Source organism: Scyliorhinus torazame, chromosome 1 (assembly GCF_047496885.1).
Source record: "Scyliorhinus torazame isolate Kashiwa2021f chromosome 1, sScyTor2.1, whole genome shotgun sequence".
NCBI classification, from domain to species: domain Eukaryota; kingdom Metazoa; phylum Chordata; class Chondrichthyes; order Carcharhiniformes; family Scyliorhinidae; genus Scyliorhinus; species Scyliorhinus torazame.
The window spans coordinates 182,264,282-182,287,170 of NC_092707.1; the positions used below are offsets into that span (position 1 = coordinate 182,264,282).

General features: G+C 46.0%; 1 protein-coding gene across 3 annotated transcripts in view; it reads right to left on the bottom strand.

Annotated features, from left to right (window-relative positions):
• Positions 1 to 22,889, bottom strand: part of LOC140418106 (disks large-associated protein 2-like) — a 1,176,606-nt gene that overhangs the window by 824,388 nt on the left and 329,329 nt on the right. For all 3 annotated transcript variants that reach the window (XM_072501530.1, XM_072501537.1, XM_072501527.1), the window contains exon 2: positions 21,032 to 21,143. The gene's annotated coding sequence lies outside the window, so the exon portion shown is untranslated. The remainder of the gene's footprint in view (positions 1 to 21,031; positions 21,144 to 22,889) is intronic.

Consider the following 22,889-nt stretch of genomic DNA (forward strand, 5'->3'; position numbering starts at 1 on the left):
CTCTGAAAATGCAGCATCCCACGCACCTCCAGTACCCAGCACCAGTGCAGATACACACACCCTCTGGGTGGGGAGTCAATCGCATGGTGTCCCAGGGTTACAAACTCAGGAGCAGCGCAAAGCCATGCAGTGAGCAAGGCAGTGACTGGCGAGACTGTTGGTAGTTGGAAAAAGGTTGGAGGGCTGTCCCCTGCTGTAATCCAGCTGGTGAAGGGTCGCTGATGAGAGTAGACTCAATGTGCTGGTGTAGTTCAGGTTAACAGGAAAGAATCTGACAGAGATACGAAACGCTTTGAGCAAACATCCACAGCATGACCTCTTCCATGCCTCAGGTAGGAGAGAGTACTGATTCTCCCGTGGGGAGCGAGGCAACATCCATTAAGAGACAGGCCCAGGAGACCACACAATAGATGCATGATGTCAGTGCGACCCTGCAGCTAATCACTGGTGCCATGAGCTCATTGCAGCAATGGACCTTGAGAGGTTGTCAGTGGTCCTCCTGGGCACTTCAGTCAACATGAAGCAGGGTGGTGGCACCTTGCACTGAAATGCTGGGGAGTTGCAGCATCTCACTTGCATCCCAAGTGCTATCAGGAGCCCCCCTTGCCAGTGACCTCAAATCCTCCTGTAGCAGTGTCACTGTGACTGATTCTCCTTCAAGGCAAAACAGCTCTCATAGTAAGCCAGGTCAGCCAAATTTAAGTTACCAGTATTCAACAAGTGGGTGATTGAAAACATGACTGACTGGCATCAGTTTTGCTTGATTGGGGTGGCTGCATTAAATTGTGGAGAATGTTAGGAAAACAAAAGTAGTTTTAAGGGATTTATATTGGTATTAGCAAACATGGAAAATGTATATTTTTAAGTGGGTTTGATTTAATGTTTCTGTGCATGGAATGGTAAATTCTATAGACTCATGCTGGACAAAGGTGCTTGTATATGTGGAGGTTGGTTTCAGTTCCAACTGTGTTTCTATTGTGCTTAGAGGGGGTTGTGGTGTGAAGGGTAGATAGAAGTAGCAGCGGTTGCTTAGCAACTGGGAGCTTTTTAAGGTAGTATGGTTTTTTAAGTTTTAGTTTTTTGCTGAATTTTTTTGTAGTTGGAGACAGGACATTGTGAAGCGGACATCTCTGAACTCTGCCAGAGGAAAGACAAGGGAGCTGCAAAGGAGTAGGCTTCCCAAAGGATCAGATGCTGTCCAGAAAACCAGGGAATTGCAACATAAATAATGTCTTATGAAGATTGAAGTTAAGAGATCAGGGACTAAGGTATTTTTCAGAAGAATTCAAGGAGAGAAACAGAAAATATGTTGTGAGTCAAAGAGTCAGCTGCCATAACTAGAGGTAAACTGGGAAAGCAAACTTCTGAGGTAAATTGAAATGTTGATGACATTTCAATAAAGTCTGGAAAATGATAGTTGAAGTAATTTTGAACAGTTTGTACAACAGCTGAGACAAAGAGATCCGAAAGGGGAAATTGTAAAACCTGGATACCGGATTTGTGGAGCAGAAACATTGAAAAAAAGTCATGTGGAAAAAGTGGACTGGATTTCAGACGACATACCATTGATTGAAAGCTTTATTCTGAAAGAAAATTTTGAAGCATGTTTTATTTGGAAGTGGAGTTTAGAAACTCTCATGTGACAGTCATGGGGTGGGGGAGTGGAATTCTGAGGAGAAACCCACAGACACTCACTTGGGTTCGGAATGGAGTGTGTGTATTTGAGCACAGTCAACTCATGTGTTTAAAGGGACTTTGCATACTGAGACTATTGTAAATGTAAATATATTTTGTCATCTGAGTTAACCTTAAAATCTGTATGTATTTGTGAAGCTAAAGGGGGAGTAAAGTACCAAAGTAAACTCCCCTTTTCTACTGTCTTTGCGCCCATTCCACCGGCGTAGATGGTTTGTTTGTCATTTGTTTTGCTCTTATAGCTTTGTGGGAGGGGGCCCTCTGGCCTCCGTATTGGTCCCTCCCTGGGTTCCCTCCTGGCATTTCCTTGGGTCTTTCACCCATTGGGAGCATACAAACGACATAATCATTTTGTCTAATCTTTGAAAAAATGGGAATGAAAATCGTATGGATCTAAACAGGAAGAGGAACTTTGGCAGTACTTGGGAGGCAGTGGCGTAGTGGTATTTTCATTGGACTAGTAATCCAGAGACGCAGAGTACTCTGGAGTCCCAGGTTCAAATCCCACCACTTGTGGTTCATTGTCACCTGTAACGAGGGACAATGAAAAGTATTGTTCTGCGTGCAACTCAAACAGATTGTTCCGTCCATGAAAAAGAAAATACATAATAGGGCAAACATAAACAACTTAAATACATTGACACAGGCATTGGGTGAAGCATACAGGAGTATAGTACTACTCAGTATAGAAGATGTGTGAAGAAATCAGATCAGTCCATAAGTCCATCAGTCTATATGAGGGTCATTGAGGAGTCTGGTAACAAGAAGCTGTTTTTAAAAATCTGTTAGTGCGTGTTCTCAGACTTTTGTATCTCCTGCCCAATGGAAGAAGTTGGAAGAATGAGTAAGCCAGGTGGGAGGGATCTTTGATTATGCTGCCCGCTTTCCCAAGGCAATGGAAGGTGTAGACAGAATCAATGGATGGAAGGTGGGTTTGTGTGATGGACTGGGTGGTGTTAGTGACTCTCTGGAGCGTGTTACGGTCTTGGGCCAAGCAGTTGCCATACCAGGCTGTGATGCAGCCAGATAGGATGTTTTCTATGGTGCACCTGTAAAAGTTAGTAAGAGTCAATATGGACATGCCGAATTTCCTTAGTTTCCTGAGAAAGTATAGGCTATGTTGTGCTTTCTTCGTTGTAGCGTCGATGTGGGTGGACCAGGACAGATTTTGGTGATGTGCACACCTAGGAATTTGAAACTGTCAACCATCTCCACCTTGGCCCCATTGATGCAGACAGGGGTGTGTATAATGCTTTGCTTCCTGAAGTCAATGACAATCTCATTAGTTTTGTTGACATTGAGGGAGAGATTGTTGTCTTCACACCACTCCACTAGGTTCTCTATCACCCTCCTGTATTCTGACTCATCTGACCCACTAAGGTCATGTCATCAGCAAACGTGTAGATGGAGTTGGAGCCAAATTTTGCCACGCAGTCATGTGTGTATAGGGTGTATGTTCGGGAGCAAATTACACAACCAGTACTGAGGACTATCGTGGAGGAGATGTTGTTGTTTATTCTTACTGATTGGAGACCTTTCAACTCTGTCCCTCCCCCGTTCGGGTTCACCAGGAAAACCTCACTTTTGCCCAGATTGAGTTTGTAGCTCGAGAAGGCTCCAAAGTCTTCCAGGAGCTTCATGATTTCTTTAATGCCGTTCTGCGCATCCGAGGTGTAGAGGACCAGATCATCCGTGAGACTCTGTGTCTCTGCCTCTTCTTTGGATACCCTTCCAGCGTCTTGCGTGTCACAGGGCGATTGCCAGGGGTTCAATTACCAGGGCGAACAGGAGCGGGGACAGTGGGCATCCCTGTCTGGTGCCTCTGTACAACTGGAAGTATTCAGAGCTGATGGTGTTGGTCCGAATGCTCGCCTTGGGACAGTTGTAAAGGAGATTCACCCGTAAGGTGAACCTTGCCCCTAGCCCAAGCTGCTCCAGTATCTCGATGAGGTACTTCCATTCGACTCTGTCGAAGGCCTTTTCTGCATCCAGGGAGACAATCACCTCTGGTGTTCTCTCCCCAGAAGGGGTCACTATCACATTCAACAGTCGTCTGACATTCACAGTTAGCTGTCTACCCTTGATGAAGCCCATCTGGTCCTTTGCGACCACCTCTGGTACATAGTTCTCCTGTCTCTTGGCCAGGACTTTTGCGAGTATTTTCGCATCTATATTGAGCAGTGAAATAGATCTGTAAGATCCATATTCCATCGGGTCTTTGTCTTTTTTGGGTATAAGCGATATGGTGGCCTGTGTTAGCTTTGGAGGCAGGGTGTCCGTCGCTAGTGAGTCTGCATGGAATTGATGCTCTCCATGACCTCTCCAAGTCCTATTGGTGCTTCCAGCTTCCTCTGTTTATTATCCCCCACGACTGGCATGTTCAGTCCATCGAGGAACCGTTTCATCCCTGAGTCCCCGTCAGGGCGCTTGGAAGTGTACAGTCCACAGTAGAAGGCCTCAAATGCTTGGTTGACCTTTTTTGGCTCAGCTACCGGTCCGCCTCTGTTGCCCTTTCTCTGGGCTATTTGCCTTGTAGCTGCCTGCTTTCTCAGCTGGTGAGCCAACAGGCGACTAGCCTTCTCTCTGTGTTCATAGAAAGTCTCCCATGCCTGGCAGAGTTGGTGCACTGCCTTCCTGGTGGATAGCAGGTTAAAGTCCATTTGTAGCTTTTTCCTCTGCACAAGAAGCTCAATGGACAAGGCCTTGGAGTATCTTCTGTCGACCTCCAGGATGGAGTCGATCAGTTACTGCCTAACCACCCTCTCTTGCCTGCCTCTACCAGCCTTGTAGGCTCTAATCTCTCCCCTAATCACCGCCTTCAGTGCCTCCCAGAATGTGGAAGATGAGACTTCATCATTCCGGTTGTTATTAACTTACTCGCCTGTGATGTTTTCTGTCCATGTGGGGCATTAGGCACAGCCCCTCTCCAACCTCACTTCCATGTAATCTGGAGCCTAGTCGGAGATGACAATCGCGGAGTATTCAGCTCTGACTATTTCTGGAAGCACCGATTTTCCCACCGCAAAGAAGTCGATGCAGGTGCTGGTGAGGAGAACAAGAATTCTGTCTCATCCTGGTGCAGGAAATGTCAGGGGTCCACTCTGTTCCATAAACATTCCCAGTTCTCTCGCCATGCATGGCATTTTCCCTGTTCTGGGGTTTGATCGGTCTGTCAATGGGTCCTGTACGCAGTTAAAATCCCCCCCATGATCTGTCGGTGTGTGTTGATGTCGGGGATTTCCGCTATATTCTCCTTTATAAATGCCATGTCGCCCCAATTGGGCAGTACAGGTTTACCAGGACTACTGCTGTCTGTTCAGGACACCACTGACCATGACATACCATCCCCCTTGGCCATAACTGTCTTTGTTGCCATAAACACCATCCTCAAAATAGCTACCCCCCCCTAGCCCTCGTCCCATGGCAAGAATGGTACGTCTGGCCCACCCAGCCCTTCCTTACCCGCAGTCGGTCCTTCTCCCTCAAGTGCGTCTTTTGGAGGAAGACTATGCCAGCTTTCAAACTTCTCAGATGGGCAAAGACTCTGGATATTTTCACTGGGCCATTCCTATTCCAGGTGATAATCCTGGCGGGGGGTTTCTGTCCCCCCCCTTCCTGTGGGATCAACCATACTTACCTGGTAGATGCACCCCTGCACTCCGGGGTTTCCCTTTGTTAGGGGCCATCCAAAATGGCCACGCTTACCGTTCTCACCATGAGGCCGAGCCCCTGCACTCTGGGGTTTCCCTTTCTTCAGGAGGCACCCAATATGGGTGGCAACTGTGTGTCCGGCATGTGGGTGAGCCCCTGCATGCCAGGGTTTTGCTTTGTTTATGAAGCCTCCAAAGTGGTTGCTTACGGAGCCATCATGTTTCTTCAACCGAACCTGACCTGCCGATGCTAATCTAGCAGCTTGGGGAAGCTGTCACTTCCGACCAAGTTGCCCACCATCTGGCCTTTCATAGCCTTTCAGGTCGCAACCTCGATCCCCTTGGCAGACCCACTATTTGGGTGCTTTGACACTGAGACCGGTTCTCCTGATCCTCGACTTTCCCCTTCAGGCTCCCCTGGATTGCCACCAACCTTCCTATTTTGGCCTCCAGAGCAACAATCCTGTCATTGTGGTCAGTCAACGACTTTTCAAGCTCCTGGATTGTCTTCCCCTGAACTTCCAGCTTCTTTCAAATTCCGTCGATTGTCATCTGCATGGCGACCAGCGCCTCCGTCAACTTGACAGCCACCTGGATCTCCACTTTGATTGCCTCCCTCATTGCGGTCAATTCCTTAGTCAGGAATGTCTTCCATCTCTCTCCAGGTGGGGGGTTGGGGGAGCCCATTGTTCCAATCATCAGAGTCTCCCTCTCTCGGGGTGGCTGGGGACCCCTCGACCCGTGGGTCCACCGACTCGATTGCTCACTGTTCCTGTCCTTCTAATAATATAATTATAATAATAATCGCTTATTGTCACAAGTGGGCTTCAATGAGGGGCTGGCTTAGCACACTGGGCTAAATCGCTGGCTTTTAAAGCAGACCAAGGCAGGCCAGCAGCACGGTTCGATTCCCGTACCAGCCTCCCCGAACAGGTGCCGGAATGTGGCGACTAGGGGCTTTTCACAGTAACTTCATTTGAAGCCTACTTGTGACAATAAGCGATTTTCATTTTTCATTTCATGAAGTTACTGTGAAAAGCCCCTAGTCGCCACATTCCGGCGCCTGTTCGGGGAGGCCGGTACGGGAATTGAACCCGCGCTGTTGGCATTGTTCTGCATTACAAACCAGCTGTTTAGCCCACTGTGCCACCACTTCTACCTTCCCTGTGGCTATTTTATTCCGTTCTGGTGGAGAGCCACCTGATGTGCGACAGCACATCCCCATTATCGGAAGTCTCGTTGTTAAAACTATTTAGTGATTCTGTGACTCCATGTTTTATTCAAAAAAGTAAGAGTTACATGCTGAATTCTCCGGCCATCTGCGCCAAAATTGTGCCCGGCACGGGGGCGGAGAATAGCCGTTCACGCCGGAAATCCACGGACCCGCCAATCGAGCACGTGCGGTCGACAGGCTGCCAGTCGGGGGCCGTTGGAACATGCCCCCGCAGCGATTTTCCGCGGTCAACTGGCTGAACTCCCAGTCGTGGTTTACATCTGGTACCACCCGGCAGGAGCTTGGACCCGCATAAGCGGTGGCGGTCCTGGTGGGAGGCAGGGGGTATCTGACTCCAGGGGGTCCTCAGCGGTGGCCAGGCCCGCGATCGGAGGCCACCGATCGGCGGATCATCGCGCTTTGTGGTGGGCCTACCTTACTCCACGGGTTCCGCTGTGTGGCTCCACCATGTGGGCGCCCTCACCGAGGTGGACCGCCACGCGCATGCGCGGCCCCGCTTCCAGCCGCCGTGCGCATGTGCGGCCGCGCGGTCTGGACAGCAGGACCTCGCCGGCAGCCAGAGCTGCGGGACGCATGCCGGGGCCCTGCTAGCCCCCTGCAAAACGGAAAAGCACCCCGGACTTTTGAGGAAAAGGTCCGGAGGGATTCTCGTCCATTTTCCGATGGGCGTGAGGACGTTGTCCCCAAAAGGGAGACTCCCGGCCACGGTCTTTTGAGCCAGGGTTCCAGTCTGAGTTCTAACATCAGTAACATAAATTCCATTCAAAGTGCATGTAAGTGGCCCAATTTGCACGATCATGGGTTGCTCGCTGCAAACAGGCAATGTTTCCACATTTCCTAACAAACCCACTGCTGACATAAACAGAAGCCATTTCCCGGCACAGGGGTTCTGATTTGCATCTTCCCATGCAATTCTCCGAGCTGCCCACCATCTTGCCCATTCCAGCAGGATCCATTCCTATACTGATAGGAAAACAATGGAAGTGAAAATTGGGCAAGTCTTTGGTAAGCTCGAGGAAATACTTGTTAGGAAGGAAGATGTGTTGGGCATTTTGAAAAACTTGAGGATAGACAAGTCCCCCGGGCCTGACGGGATATATCCAAGGATTCTATGGGAAGCAAGAGATGAAATTGCAGAGCCGTTGGCAATTATCTTTTCGTCCTCACTGTCAACAGGGGTGGTACCAGGGGATTGGAGAGTGGCGAATGTCGTGCCCCTGTTCAAAAAAGGAACTAGGGATAACCCTGGGAATTACAGGCCAGTTAGTCTTACTTCGGTGGTAGGCAAAGTAATGGAAAGGGTACTGAAGGATAGGATTTCTGAGCATCTGGAAAGACACTGCTTGATTAGGGATAGTCAGCACGGATTTGTGAGGGGTAGGTCTTGCCTTACAAATCTTATTGAATTCTTTGAGGAGGTGACCAAGCATGTGGATGAAGGTAAAGCAGTGGATGTAGTGTACATGGATTTTAGTAAGGCATTTGATAAAGTTCCCCATGGTAGGCTTCTGCACAAAGTAAGGAGGCATGGGATAGTGGGAAATTTGGCCAGTTGGATAACGAACTGGCTAACCGATAGAAGTCAGAGAGTGGTGGTGGATGGCAAATATTCAGCCTGGATCCCAGTTACCAGTGGTGTACCGCAGGGATCAGTTCTGGGTCCTCTGCTGTTTGTGATTTTCATTAATGACTTGGATGAGGGAGTTGAAGGGTGGGTCAGTAAATTTGCAGACGATACGAAGATTGGTGGAGTTGTGGATAGTAAGGAGGGTTGTTGTCGGCTGCAAAGAGACATAGATAGGATGCAGAGCTGGGCTGAGAAGTGGCAGATGGAGTTTAACCCTGAAAAGTGTGAGGTTGTCCATTTTGGAAGGACAAATATGAATGCGGAATACAGGGTTAACGATAGAGTTCTTGGCATTGTGGAGGAGCAGAGAGACCTTGGGGTCTATGTTCATACATCTTTGAAAGTTGCCACTCAAGTGGATAGAGCTGTGAAGAAGGCCTATGGTGTGCTCGCGTTCATTAACAGAGGGATTGAATTTAAGAGCCGTGAGGTGATGATGCAGCTGTACAAAACTTTGGTAAGGCCACATTTGGAATACTGTGTACAGTTCTGGTCGCCTCATTTTAGGAAGGATGTGGAAGCTCTGGAAAAGGTGCAAAGAAGATTTACCAAGATGTTGCCTGGAATGGAGAGTAGGTCTTACGAGGAAAGGTTGAGGGTGCTAGGCCTTTTCTCATTAGAGCGGAGAAGGATGAGGGGCGACTTGATAGAGGTTTATAAGATGATCAGGGGAATAGATAGAGTAGAGAGTCAGAGACTTTTTCCCCAGGTGGAACACACCATTACAAGGGGACATAAATTTAAGGTGAAAGGTGGAAGATATAGGAGGGATATCAGAGGTAGGTTCTTTACCCAGAGAGTAGTGGGGGCATGGAATGCACTGCCTGTGGAAGTAGTTGAGTCGGAAACATTAGGGACCTTCAAGCAGCTGTTGGATAGGTACATGGATTACGGGAAAATGATATAGTGTAGATTTATTTGTTCTTAAGGGCAGCACGGTAGCATTGTGGATAGCACAATTGCTTCACAGATCCATGGTCCCAGGTTCGATTCCGGCTTGGGTCATTGCCTGTGCGGAGTCTGCACGTCCTCCCCGTGTCTGCGTGGGTTTCCTTCGGGTGCTCCGGTTTCCTCCCACAGTCCAAAGATGTGCGGGTTAGGTGAATTGGCCAATGATAAATTGCCCTTAATGTCCAAATTGCCCTTGGTGTTGGGTGGAGGTGTTGAGTTTGGGTAGGGTGCTCTTTCCAAGAGCTGGTGCAGACTCAAAGGGCCGAATGGCCTCCTTCTGCACTGTAAATTCAATGATAATCTATGATTAATCTAGGACAAAGGTTCGGCACAACATCGTGGGCCGAAGGGCCTGTTCTGTGCTGTATTTTCTATGTTCTATATGTTCTTTCATGGTCAGGTAATCTGATCTGCCAGGTTACAGCCCGAGGTGAAAATAACCACCCATTCTCATGGGCGAATGGATAAATATTGCAACAAGATCTGGCAGAACAATGTCCAAAAACATAGCTGGGTCTGCCTCTTAATCTGTCCATACTGATGCAATTGCCCTAGCTGTGAGCTTGAATTACAGCACTGTGGCTGGAATTCCTTGACCGTTTCTCTTTTCCCCCCCCCACCTGCGGGATTCCCGGCGGCTTAGCTTCAATGAGAAATCCCATTGACAAGTGGCAGGAAGAGAGAATCCTGCGCCAGCGAATGCGGCGCCACCAAGAAACACCCGGATGGGGGACCAGAGTATCCTATCCCAGGTCTAACATTAAACTTTGCCAAAGACATAACCCAGAACATTCTTGCTTCATTGCTGTATTTAGCGTGAACACATCACATTCCACATGGACAACAAATCACATTCCACATGGACAACAAATACTCAGCACTACTGAATAAGTTTTCATTATTTGACATGGGCGATAGATGAATTTAGGGTTATGTTCTTGGTGTGTTTATGAGGCCCCTGACTATTTCTTTCATGGCAGAAAAACTCTTGCTCGAGTGTAGGTTTTCATGGAAAGGGAAAGAATCAGAATATATATTTTAAAAATGTAATACAGCAACTACGAGGTGCTCATTAAAAATAACAAGAAGGAGGGTTGCAGTTAACTGATAACCTAACATGCCAAACAGAATATAATGAGATATGATCTAATTATGTTTTCCTTTCATCTTCTTTCCACCTCTCACCATCTATTAGCTAATCTCACTGCAGCAATAATCAATAGTCAAAAGACTTGCATTAAGATGGCACCTCATCGCATCTCAGAAACATATTAAATTAGTTCAGAAGTAACAACTGACTTTGAATTACAGTCACTGTTGTTGAACAAGAAACTAGCAGCGATTCTGTACACAGCAAGATCCCACAGCACAATAAGATGGTTAAGGGGAGGTTTAACCATGATGTTCAGAATTATGAAGGGTTGCGATGGAATAAATAGGTGAAATCATTTTAACTGGCCTGAGGGCCACAAACCAGAGGTCACGGTCATAGTGTAATTGACAAAAGAACCAGGTGGAATATTAGGGGAACTCTTTTCACACAGGAGCGTGTCCTGTTCTTGAATACACTGCTTGAACAGGTGGTGGAAGCAGGTTTAACAATAACTTTCAAAAGGGAGCTGGACAAATTTGCAGGGCTGTGGGGAACGGTTAGTGCAGTCGGGCTAACTGGATAGCTCTTTCAAAGAGTTGACACAAAGCGATGGGCCGAATGGATTCCTTCTCTGGTAAATTACTCATTGATTGCAAGGAGAGGAAAGGTACTGAATGGTGCAATTCCGAGCTCTTGGAAACAGGAAGATCACAGTTTTGCAGTCTTGTCAATTAACTGAATGTTGCAGGCACGTTGGAACCATGGGCGTCATTCTCCGACCCCCCGCCGGGTCGGAGAATCGGCGGGGGCTGCAGTGAATCCCGCCCCCGCCGGTTGCCGAAGTCTCCGGCACCGGATATTCGGCGGGGGCGGGAATCCCGCCGCGCCGGTTGGTGGGCCCCCCCGCTCGATTCTCTGGCCTGGATGGGCCGAAGTCCCGCCGATAAATTGCCTGTCCCGCCGGCGTGGATTAAACCACCTTTTGAACGGCGGGACAAGGCGGCGTGGGTGGGCTCCGGGGTCCTGGGGGGGGGCGCGGGGCGATCTGGCCCCGGGGGGGGTGCCCCCACGGTGGCCTGGCCCGTGATCGGGGCCCACCGATCCGCGGGCGGGCCTGTGCCGTGGGGGCACTCTTTCCCTTCCGCCTCCGCCACGGTCTCCACCATGGCGGAGGCGGAAGTGACTCCCTCCACTGCGCATGCGTGGGAAACTGTCAGTGGCCGCTGACGCTCCCGCGCATGCGCCGCCCCGAGATGTCATTTCCGCACCAGCTGGCGGGGCAACAAAGGCCGTTTCCGCCAGCTGGTGGGGCGGAAATTCCTCCGGCGTCGGCCTAGCCCCTCAATGTTGGGGCTCGGCCCCCAAAGATGCGGAGCATTCCGCAACTTTGGGGCGGCGCGATGCCCGTCTGATTGGCGCCGTTTTGGGCGCCAGTCGGCGGACATCGCGCCGTTTCTGGAGAATTTCGCCCCATGTCCTTGTATAAATTAATACAGTCGTGCAAACAGGAAAGAAGATTGCAGCGGGTGAGCGAAGAGCTGCTTAAAGCTTGTACTCTGACTAGCATAGGGATTTATTTTTTCACTTAGGGTGGAGGAAAGAAGCATATTAAACCAGAGAAAAGCAGAGAAACCAACCTAGCACATAAATAGTATGGCAACAATGTGTGGTTAAATACAAATACCCAAAAGATGCTGCCCCAGTTGCCAGCATTCCACTCTTAGCTTTGTGAAAACTGCATATTGCTGTCCTGCATCACCATGAACGTGCACTGAATGTTGCAAAGTTGTTGCATTTGTACTGAAGGTACAAACTAAACCCGTTACAGATATTTAAGGCTAGTAATTATAAGCACAAGTAAGTACCCTTTTAATGATGTGATAATTGTTAATTGCTGCCAATCAATCGCTCTGAAACTCAAAATGAGCTATTACCCAGCCATGGAATACAAACAGAAAATGCGAGGAATTCTCATCAAGTTTGGCAGCTTCTGTGGAGAGAGGAACAAAGTTCATAAGTTCATTGGTTCATAAGATGTAGGGTCAGAATTAGGCTATTTGGCCCATCGAGTCTGCTCCACCATTCGGTCATGGCTGGTCTTATCCTGGCCTTAACTCCACCATCCTGCCTGTTCTCCATAACCCTTCAACCCATCACCAATCAAAAATCTGTCTACCTCCTCCTTAAATTGACTAACAGTCCCAGCTTCCATCGCATTCTGGGGTAGCGAATTCCACAGATTCACAACTCTTTGGGAGAAGTAGTTTCTCCTCAATTCTGTTTTAAATTTGTTACCTCTTGTCCTAAGACAACGACTTCTTGTTCTAGGACACCCCACAAGATGAGCGTCGGCTCTACATCTGCTTTATCCGTATACATTATCATCTATGGTACCTCAATTTGATCCCGCCTCATTCTTCTAAACTCTCGAGAGTATTGGCCCGAACTGTTCAATCTCTCTTCATAAGGCAAACTCCTCATCTCTGGAATCAACCTAGTAAACCTCCTCTGAACTGCCTCCAATACCATGACATCTTTCCTCAAATAAGAAGACCAAAACAGTGCACAATACTCCAGGTGTGAGGGGTGCAGGGAAAAGTCGAACTCACGGGAGATGTGGTTAGATGCCCTGCTGCAGCAAAATCTGCCCAATTATTCCTTCACTATCGCTGGGTCAAAATCCTGGAATTCCCTCCCTAACGGCACTTGTACCTAGATGTGAAAGTGTACAAACTCAGCAATAACATGATGGGAAAAATAGCCAACGTATGTAACCATGTATAAGAAAGCTGTGTCAGCTATTACCAAGACCAGACCCTGGCAAACTAGACAAAGCTAAGAATCCACATTATCGTATCATACAAGGCCAGAAGAGGGAAAAGAATGCCTGACCTTAGTAAAACCTGATAACAAAGTCACGGCCTAGGAATGTCCTGATAACGCAACCTCCTCATGACCTAGGACCATCTGCGTCAAGGCATCATGAAGGCAGAGGTGAAAGCAAAATAGGACCACGTCTTAATCCCTCAAAAGATAAGATGCTGCGAATAAGCCAAGTCAGGGTCTTTCCATGACAACATGGTTGTTCAGAATTCATGACTGTATTGATGTCCTTACTACTGATTACATTTTTGAACAAGGTCTGTTTTTGTAAACTGATACAGCTTTTGTACAAATATTGAACGGTTTCTCCATGTCTTTGCGAGCTTGAGGAAGAACCAGCAGTTTTGCATTAACTGCTCTCTGACTTTAAACTGTAGCCGTACTGCATGCAGACTTTGGTCAATAAAGACTAAGTTATTTTATCGAAACAGAGTTGTAAAGTTGTTTTCTCCACAGTCTCGAAGTAGGAAAGATTTCCAATTCAACAAGATCAAGTTGAGTGTAGCGGTTAAAAAAGGTAGCTCATCGCCCACCTTCTCAAGGGCAATAAATGCTGGCCGGGCTGGCAACATCTACATCTCGTGAATGAATTATATTTTAAAAATAAACTAATTAATTTATAAACATAACATATGCACATTATGCACATGTGGCTTCAACTTCCCCATCTATTTATTCCCAGAATTAAATGTTTACACAATGAATTTGCAAATGTAAAACAACTTAAATCCTAAACCAGCTGTTATATGGATAATCATTATTAAAATGCTTTTAGCAGCAGTACTTTTTAAAATTAATCTTACGACGAAATGCAGCTGAGCCACCATCGGGTCTTCTTGGAAAGTATAGGTCACTTGCCAGGCTGAAAGGGCTTCATGCTTCTAATGGATGAGTGTGGATGTGCAGTGACCTTGTCAATTATACCTAATAAATAATAAGGGTATTTCTAGTCTACAATTTATGAAAGTCACTTCTAATGCTGCATTAAAATAGCTTCTAAAGAGTGGCATGACCTCTGTGTCTTGCTTTAATCAAATTTAAATCCTTATTTTATGTTGCCCTGTGACCAACGAGAAAATTGTAATATCAGTTTTATTTGCATTTCAGACACTCATGCCCCACATAATGTGTTCACACGCAGGTCATGAAATGACAAACTTGTCGGTCTACATATGCAAACACCTCTCAGCAAATTCAGTATTTAAATACTTCCACAGGGAGAATCTAGTGCAATTTGCTGTTGCATTGGTGACAGAATGGGATTATGCACTTTTACAAGACAATTGAACAAAAAACTGGGAACCTAGAGTGCGGTCAATCCTCACGGGCAAGCGTTAAAGTCTTTCACATGTTTATCCAAGCACCTCCCCTCAATGCCAACCCCAATGCACCTCCCCTCAATGCCAACCCCAATGCACCTCCCCTCAATGCCAATGAGGGTGTGGAACAAGTCAGTTCTCAAGACAAGCCTACTTCCATGATACCAGCCTCCCTTACCTCTAACGCAGTCAAATCCCACATCCACATCTTTGTACCTGCATGCCCAATTTCTTCTCTGTTTTTGCTGGGATCCTGAGAACCACTCAGGAAGATGCTTGTCTCTTGTACCCTCTGCTATTCATAGTCTCACTTACCAATTGCATCTTTCCTTTTCCAAACCATGGTGACTCTCAGTCACCCAGTACACTGATTTGCAAATCCTCCTCTTTATTTCTAAATTCCAGTGGCATTTCTCTGCCCTACCTCTGCAACCTCCTGCAGTCCCATGTAATACTTTGCACCCACTATTCTTGCCTGACCTGTTATGGATTAGTGAAAGGGCCCTTCACCATGTCACACTTCCTGCAATTCCAAAAGCCTCCTCTACACACCACCCCTTTTCTACCCGCGCCCCCCCCCCCCCCCCTCCCACCCACACACCCTCTGTCACCAAAGCTGCTCAATGTCTAATCTCCATGTACATTGCAACATTTCATCGAATCAGATATGTTTACAGCATGAAAGGCGGCCATTCAGCCCATTGTTTCTACACTGGCTAACAAGTCTTACAGGTTACACGATTTGAAGTGCATATCAAAGTCCATTTTAAATGTTATTAAGGTTTCTGCTTCTGTCAGCCTTGCAGGCAGTGTATTCCAGGTCCACATCACTGTCCAGGTGAAAAGATTTCCTTCTGAATCTTCTCCAAGCTTTCTACCTTTTACCATCAATCCATGCCCCCTGGTTATGGACCTTTCAACCAAGGGAAATGGGATCTTCCTATCCACTCTATCCTTGACCCTTCCTACTTTCATACACGTCTTTTAGGTCTCCCCACAGCCTGTTCAGTTGCAAAAAAAATAACTCTAGCCTGTCCAATCCTACCTCAAAGAAAATTTTCCAATCCAGCTCACATCCTCGTAAATCTCCTTTGACCCATCTCTGGAGTAATTACATATTTCCCACAATGTGCTGGCCAGAGCTGCATACAGTCCTCTAGCTGTGGCCAAACTATCATTTCCTATCCTCCCAGCTCTTATATCTTATGCCTCAGTTGAATAAAGGCAAGACATTCTGTCTGCCTTGTTCACCTTAATTACCAGTCCAGCCACCTTTAGGGAACTTTGAGAGGTGATCTCATTGAAGTGTTCAAAATTCTTAAAGGGCTCAACAGGGTAGATGCAGGAAGAATATTTCCCCTGTTTAGGGGGTCTAGAACCAGGAGACACACGCTCAGAATAAGAAGTCGACTATTTAGGACGGAGATTAGGAGGAATTTCTAACGTTAGAGGGTAGTGCATCTTAACAATTCTCTGTTCCAGAGGGCTTTGCAGATTCAGTCATTGAGTATGTTCGAAGCAGAGGTTGATAGATTTTTAGAAACCAATGACATTAAGGGATAGGGGGATAATGCAGCAGGAATGCCATTGAGATAGAAGATCATCCATGATCTGATTAACTGCCAGAGCAGCCTTGAGGGGCCGAATGACCCACTGTGTTTCTATGTTCCAGTGAGGAAAGGGAGAGTAGGAAAAATAAATGGACCTGCCAGCATTGACAATGTCCTACATAAAGCCCAACGGGTTTGTGAGATTCAGAAAGATCAATTTTGTGTCCGGGGCTCTCATTTTCTCTCTTGGACTCACGGCTGCCACTAGTAAGGCGTTTGCACTTTGTAACTATGAAAAATACTGCAGCTAATGGTAACGAGAGTCCATTTCCCTGAGAAGCTTTCAAAATTTTCAATTTAAAACTATCAATTTTAGATGGGGAAAGGTACCCTCTGTCTTCCTCTGGTCCTACCTCCCAACCTGGTACTGCCTGAGCTAAGAAATGAATAGCTTTTATTTAAAAGTTTATTTGAAACTCTCATTACATTCACTACCTAGTTTGCATTCAGGGATATAATTTGACCTTTCCCGTACCAGCCTCCCCGAACAGGCGCCGGAATGTGGCGACTAGGGGCTTTTCACAGTAACTTCATTGAAGCTTACTCGTGACAATAAGCGATTTTCATTTCATTTCACTCAGTAGTATTAACAAATTATTTATCATTTGAATATGATCAAAAGGTACAACAAATATATAATCAATCAATGCATTCTATGTTGTTTTAAGTGAATTTGTTTACTTTCTCTCTCCGAAAGACCCCTATGTTTTGAATTTTAAGACACCTTTAACTCGAGGTAAAGGTATCAAATAGACAAAATTGGAATTATAGCCAAGAAAGCATTCGCATCAATCAAAAACAGTTGCCATTTTACAACAAATGTCAGAAAGCTTAAAGAATACATGTATAATGTTGTACAAATGAGAACTGATGTCACATATCCAACAATGCTGTTGATTACTCATTTTTATTTACTGATCAAACATGCAATTATTCGCATCTGGATTTCCAATTAACCACTTGTTTTTTTATTTGTTCATGGGATGTGGGTGTTGTTCACTGAGCCAGCAATTTTTGCTCATCCCTGAAATCATTTAAGAGTCAAGCACATGTTCAGTGGACAACAATGCAAAAGATAACCATCATAATTCTAACTCTGGTTATTCCTGTTGTGCCAGCCATATTGATGTAGCAGGGAGCAACGGTCACAGTATTATCCTGCGAAACAGAGTTCCCATTCAATGACCACAAGCCAAGGTTAAAACACCTGAACAATTACCACTGTGTGGTCACTTGCTTCCCTATTGAATTATTCCAATAGTTGTAAAATGAAAATTAAGCTGCTGGAAGGTAGTCAAATTTTGCTTCTCTCAGCATGTTAACCTTTCCTCCTCAACTGGAAATTAATATTTATGGCATTACTTGCATACTGTTTTTATATATTTGCATTCAGTTTGTATGTCCCATTTTCAATGCCTTGGGACGGTCACATGTGGTCTATAGAATGTAAGAACAGTTCATGGGTGAATACCAAAAGGAAAACTGTACATTAGGTCAGCTTCCCTGTCCCATTCCAACAATAACTTCTCAAGCAAGTTACAGAATGTCTAAATTTACAAATGTAACAATTTCCATTCATATGGACCTGATGTTTCCCTTAATGATTCAGCAACAATTCTAAGAAGCAGACCCTGCAGTCTTCAATCTGAAAGTTGTCTCCTTTTACAGATACAGGGCCTGGGCGGGATTCTCTCAGCCCGGGGCCAAGTCGGAGAATCCCCGCGACCGGCGCGAATCATGGCACAACGCCCCGATGGCGGCCGCGATTCTCTGCAGAGCGGAGAATACGCGCCATTGGTGCCAGTGTGGTAGGCGCACCGCCGGTCGGGGGCCGTTCTATGCGCCCCCCAGCCCGCCGATTCTCGCCCCGGGATGGGCCAAGCGACCGTAGCAAAAATCCGGAGTCCCGGCGGCGCCGTTCTAACCGACTCTCAGCCGGCGGGACCTTGGCGTGGAAGGGTCCGGGGGCGGCCTGTTTGGGGGGGGGGGGGAGTTGTCTGACCCCGGGGGGGCCTCCATTGTGGCCTGGCCCGCGATCGTGGCCCACCGATCGGCAGGCTGTCCTCTCGTGCTGGGGGCCTCCTTTCATCCGCACCAACCCCTGTAGCCCTGCGCCATGTTGCATCGGGGCCAGCGTGGAGAAGGGAGCCACTGCGCATGCGCGCGTTGGCACCGGTACCACTACGTATGCACGGACCTCGCGGCGCCTAGTTGGCGCCGGGATGAGCAGCTGGAGAAGCGTGGGTCGCTCCAGTGCCGTGCTGGCCCCCTGTCGGGGCCAGATTTGCTGATCCTGAGGCCATGCTGACGCTGTCGGGAAACGCAACGGTATTTCCGACAGCGTCAACACTTAGCCTCAGGATCACAGAATCCCGTCCAGGACTTTAAGCTCAACTTTGCCCTTCCTTACTGCACCAGCTCACAGGAGTCAATAATGTGATTTGAGCTGCCCCAAGTATCCAAATAAGCAAACCTTGCCGCAATGCCTTCAGGAGGCTCATCACAATATTGATATTTTGCTCCTTGGTCCTGTACCACTGCTAGTTGAAGCAGGATTTTGGGCACTAATTGTATCGGAGACACCGAGTGAACTTAAAGAAGAAAGAATATTTTGGAGTGAATGAATACAGAGTTCAAAAGAAGCCATGGGGGGAATTTCACACCCAGGCCTGCTGGCAGGATCTTCCAGTCCCACAAAAATCAACAGACTTTTGAATGGCTCGCCTAATTTTCCAGCCCCTCCCCTGCCGCGATGGTGCTGTAAGATTGCACCCTATCTTTTGAGCTTCAACTGTGGAATAAGAGGTAGTTTTGGGGTTTTATAGGACACAGTTATTGTCACCAAAGGGGAAATAAATGCTACTTTTAAGCTCAGCTTTCTCTTTAGTATCCATCATTAACAGGAGTGCTCAGATCATCTGGCCATCATTAGTATTAAAAGTAGCCTTAATCACGTGCCAAGCACCTGGTTTCGATCCCAGCCCCGGGTCACTGTCCATGTGGAGTTTGCACATTCTCCCTGTGTCTGCGTGGACAGACCCTAACCTAAAGATGTGCAGGGTAAGAGGACTGGCCATGCTAAATTGCCTCTTAATTGGAAAAATTGTTTTTAAAACTGTTTTTTAAAATAGCCTTCAAAATGATTGGCACATTGTTAATGCGAAAGATCCCAGCACATTTGGTGCTTGCCCTTGCAAGTGGAGTGCATGAGGTGCTTTAGGTAGCACGCAGGCTTCAGCTCTTCACAACCACTGACACAAGAACCAATGCCTAATGTACTTCAACATCACCGGCCCCAGCAACCATATCATCAACCCCAAAGCCTCATGCTGCGCTCTCATACTCATTTTGCATTGGGAGATATTAAAAATAATTTCAGAGATCAAAATGAGTAACAGGCTGTAATAAGTCAATTATTCTTCAAAAGAAGTTCTTCATATTTCGGAGGAAAGGCTCTGATTCTTCCTGCAAAATATTCTGTTGCTGGATGGCAAATTCTGCCCCATTCATCCTTTCATACCACTTTGAACTATGGTAATGTACATACCTTATCGTGCACACAGAAAGCAGCACACAGTTGTAATATATTTGATTTGACCAAATTCATAAGTCAGGGACATTGCAATATTTATCCGATACCCTGTTTGAAACCATTAACTTTTTTGAATTCAGGCTGTCAGTTAGAACAAATAATCATGAGAGGATGTAGGTGCAACAGTAAAAAATATATTCTGTATGCATAGACGCAGAGAACTATAGTACACTTCTACAATCCCATAAGCAGCATCCATTTTGTTTTACAGAAATGTCACTTCATAGAGCTATCAAGACATTCACTCATCACCCCTTGCTCAGAGATCTACATTGGTTGTTGGCTCCCAAGGAAGTAAAATTCTAAACTCTTCCTATCATTTACAAATTCCTCTTTGGTCATCCCACACTACTCGTGGCCATGTTCCAGTCCTCACAGATCCCCCAACTTCGGCAGTTACACATCCCTCCTCCTCTGTGCTACCTTTTGAAACTCGCCCTCCCAAGTTTCTTTGCATCCGCCCTTGCCTTGGTATTTTGTTTCGTACCTTTCAAAGCGGCTCAAGGATTTGTGCGCTTTTTCTCAATGTTTTACTGCTACTTTGTTCTTTCGCATACAAACTACTGTGAAGGATTTTAGGAAGTCATGGGCAATATGCAAATATAAGTTGTGATGTGGCAAGCAGTAGAGCTGGTTAGCTGAGATACAAGCAGGCATTGATTGTGGACTAATAATTAATTTTGCTTAGATTAATTGACCTATTATTCAGATTTATGCAACCCTTAGCAATTTAACATCGAACAAGGCAAACTTCCAAATTCACAAAAGCACACTTGGCTGGTTATTCATCACGGTATGGAACTTCAATGTTTCCAGCAGTTGAGGAACCGTCAGGCGGGATTCTCCGTCCCACCACACCGGTTTTCTGGCGTGGCACGCCCCTGCCGGCAGCAGGATTCTGTGTTCCAGCAGCTCGTTTCCCATTGTGGACACCCCCATGCCGTGGGAAATCCCGCGGGTGTGAGTGCGCTGCCGGCGAAACGGAGGATCCCGCCGACGGAGAATCCAGCCCCGTCATATTGCATACAATCATCTCGCTAACAGTACTCATCCTTATAACTTTTCATCTAATCCTTAGCCAAATATTCATCTAAATCATTTCTGAAGATATTAATATATACAGAGCATTGTTTCAACTGTCATGATATTTATTGTTCTGTAGAGTAAAAATAAACTATTAACCTTATGTCCTGCTGAATAAATATTAACTTTATCTCAAAATAAATTCTTAATTACAGCTGTGAGATTCAAATTCAGTGAAGATTTTCCTGAGGAACAGGGTAATAGAGAAGTTCAGCTATAACCTTGATAAGCTCAATAAGACTCATGGCAAAACGAGACAGAAGAGGAAAATGGGAGAAAGAATAAAATACTAACAGGATGGTTCAATCGTGTGCACCCCATAAAGATTAGTACTGACTGAGATTGATGCGAAAGTCACTTGCCAGCTCTCCATCACAAAATGATGCACATGTTGGAGGATGGGAACCTGAAAGGAAAAACAAGGAATAGAATTAGCTTCACAAAAGGTACAAAACACTCCATCATTTAAAATTAATGATCGGCATGATTCGCGCCGCAACTCTCTCAAGTTGAGTAAAATGGTTAACCATTTCCCAGCAGGATGCTGTTACTCATGTAAAACAAACAATAATGGTAATGTATCCCCAGGGTTGAACTATTGTTCTCACACTTAAAGATATCAGGAACTTTTGAATGCAGGGCCCAGCACTACTTCCTTATCCTGAAGCTTGCAAAATCAGAGGCATATCATCCAGCTCTATTTCATAAAATGCCGCAACTGTGAAGAAACATTGACAAGAGGCCTGGTAGGAGGTCATATCAAAATATTCAACCATTCGCTCAGCTAAATGCAATGATGAATTTTTGACTTCACTCCCGGGCACCAATCTGGCACACACTGGCCTCCGCCTGGTTTTCATTCAATTGATTTCAGTGGGATGAAAATCTTTTGGTTCTCTAAAGGACGGATGGTCAACTCAATTATCAACCTGACAATCAAGATAACTCTTCTGGTTTGGCAAAGGGATCCATAAGAGGGAAAATGAAACTTTGAGTCTCATTTTCGGGAATAAATGCGAGATTTAAGTCATGAGAAAATGTTTTCATTCATACCTTTCTGCTCCAATCTATCTTTACTGTGCTTTGCAAATATTACTGGAGGACATCCTGAGATTCTAAATGGTGCAACATATGTTTCTTTCCATTCAACGTAAATGGTAGTGACATCTAGTGGAAATTATTGATGCTGCACCAACATTTTTTTTTATTTGACAAATTATACACCAGTTAAAGGGACTGAATGGCCTCTTTCTGTTCTTAATGTTCCTACCAGAAACTCTTTCTCAAGTGGGTACTTGAATTGATCACCAGCCTTGGGAATTTGATTACATCGAGCACTGACTAGCTAATCAGTATCATAAATCACTTTGCTTATTGCAGTCAGTACGTCAGCATTGAATACCCATTACCTTGTGGTTAAAATTCAACTTGTATCTTTAGTGCTCTGGTGCATCAACAGAAATGTTGGTGCACAGTCAGAAGATGAACTTCATCACAAAAGAGAGAGAATTTATAACATGCTTTTCCTTAATTTAAATGGATTTTTATTGATTTAAAAGTGTAGGTTGGTGAGCTCAACATCTGGATGGGCATATTGGCTGCTAGAATTGGAAGATTGAAGACACACAAAAGCCAGAGTGCTTTAAAAATGCAACTGGCCATCAAAACAACATTCAAAGATTTTTTTCCTGAAATTTAGAGTGCCCAATTCTTTTTCTTTCCAATTAAGGGGCAATGTAACATGGCCAATCCACCTATCCTGCACATCTTTGGGTTGTGAGAGTGAGACCTACACAAACACGGGGAGATTATGTAAACACACAGGCAGTGACCTGGAGCCGGGATCGAACCCCGGTCCTCGGTGCCATGAGGCAACAGTGCTAACCACTGCACCACCGTGCCACACAACAGCATTCAAAGTTAAAGCTACACAAAGCTGTAACAAGAACAGAATCAAAAAAAAAACGACAGCAAGAATTTCACATGCTTTGAAAAGTGACTCTACGAGCATAGTTTTGTAATTCAATGGCATATCAATGCAACAATGCCCAATTATGTCACAAATAAAAACAGACAATGCTGGAAATACACAGCAAGTCTGGCAGCATCTCTGTGGAGAGAAACAAGATTGGTCATTTTGGGTCGATGACAT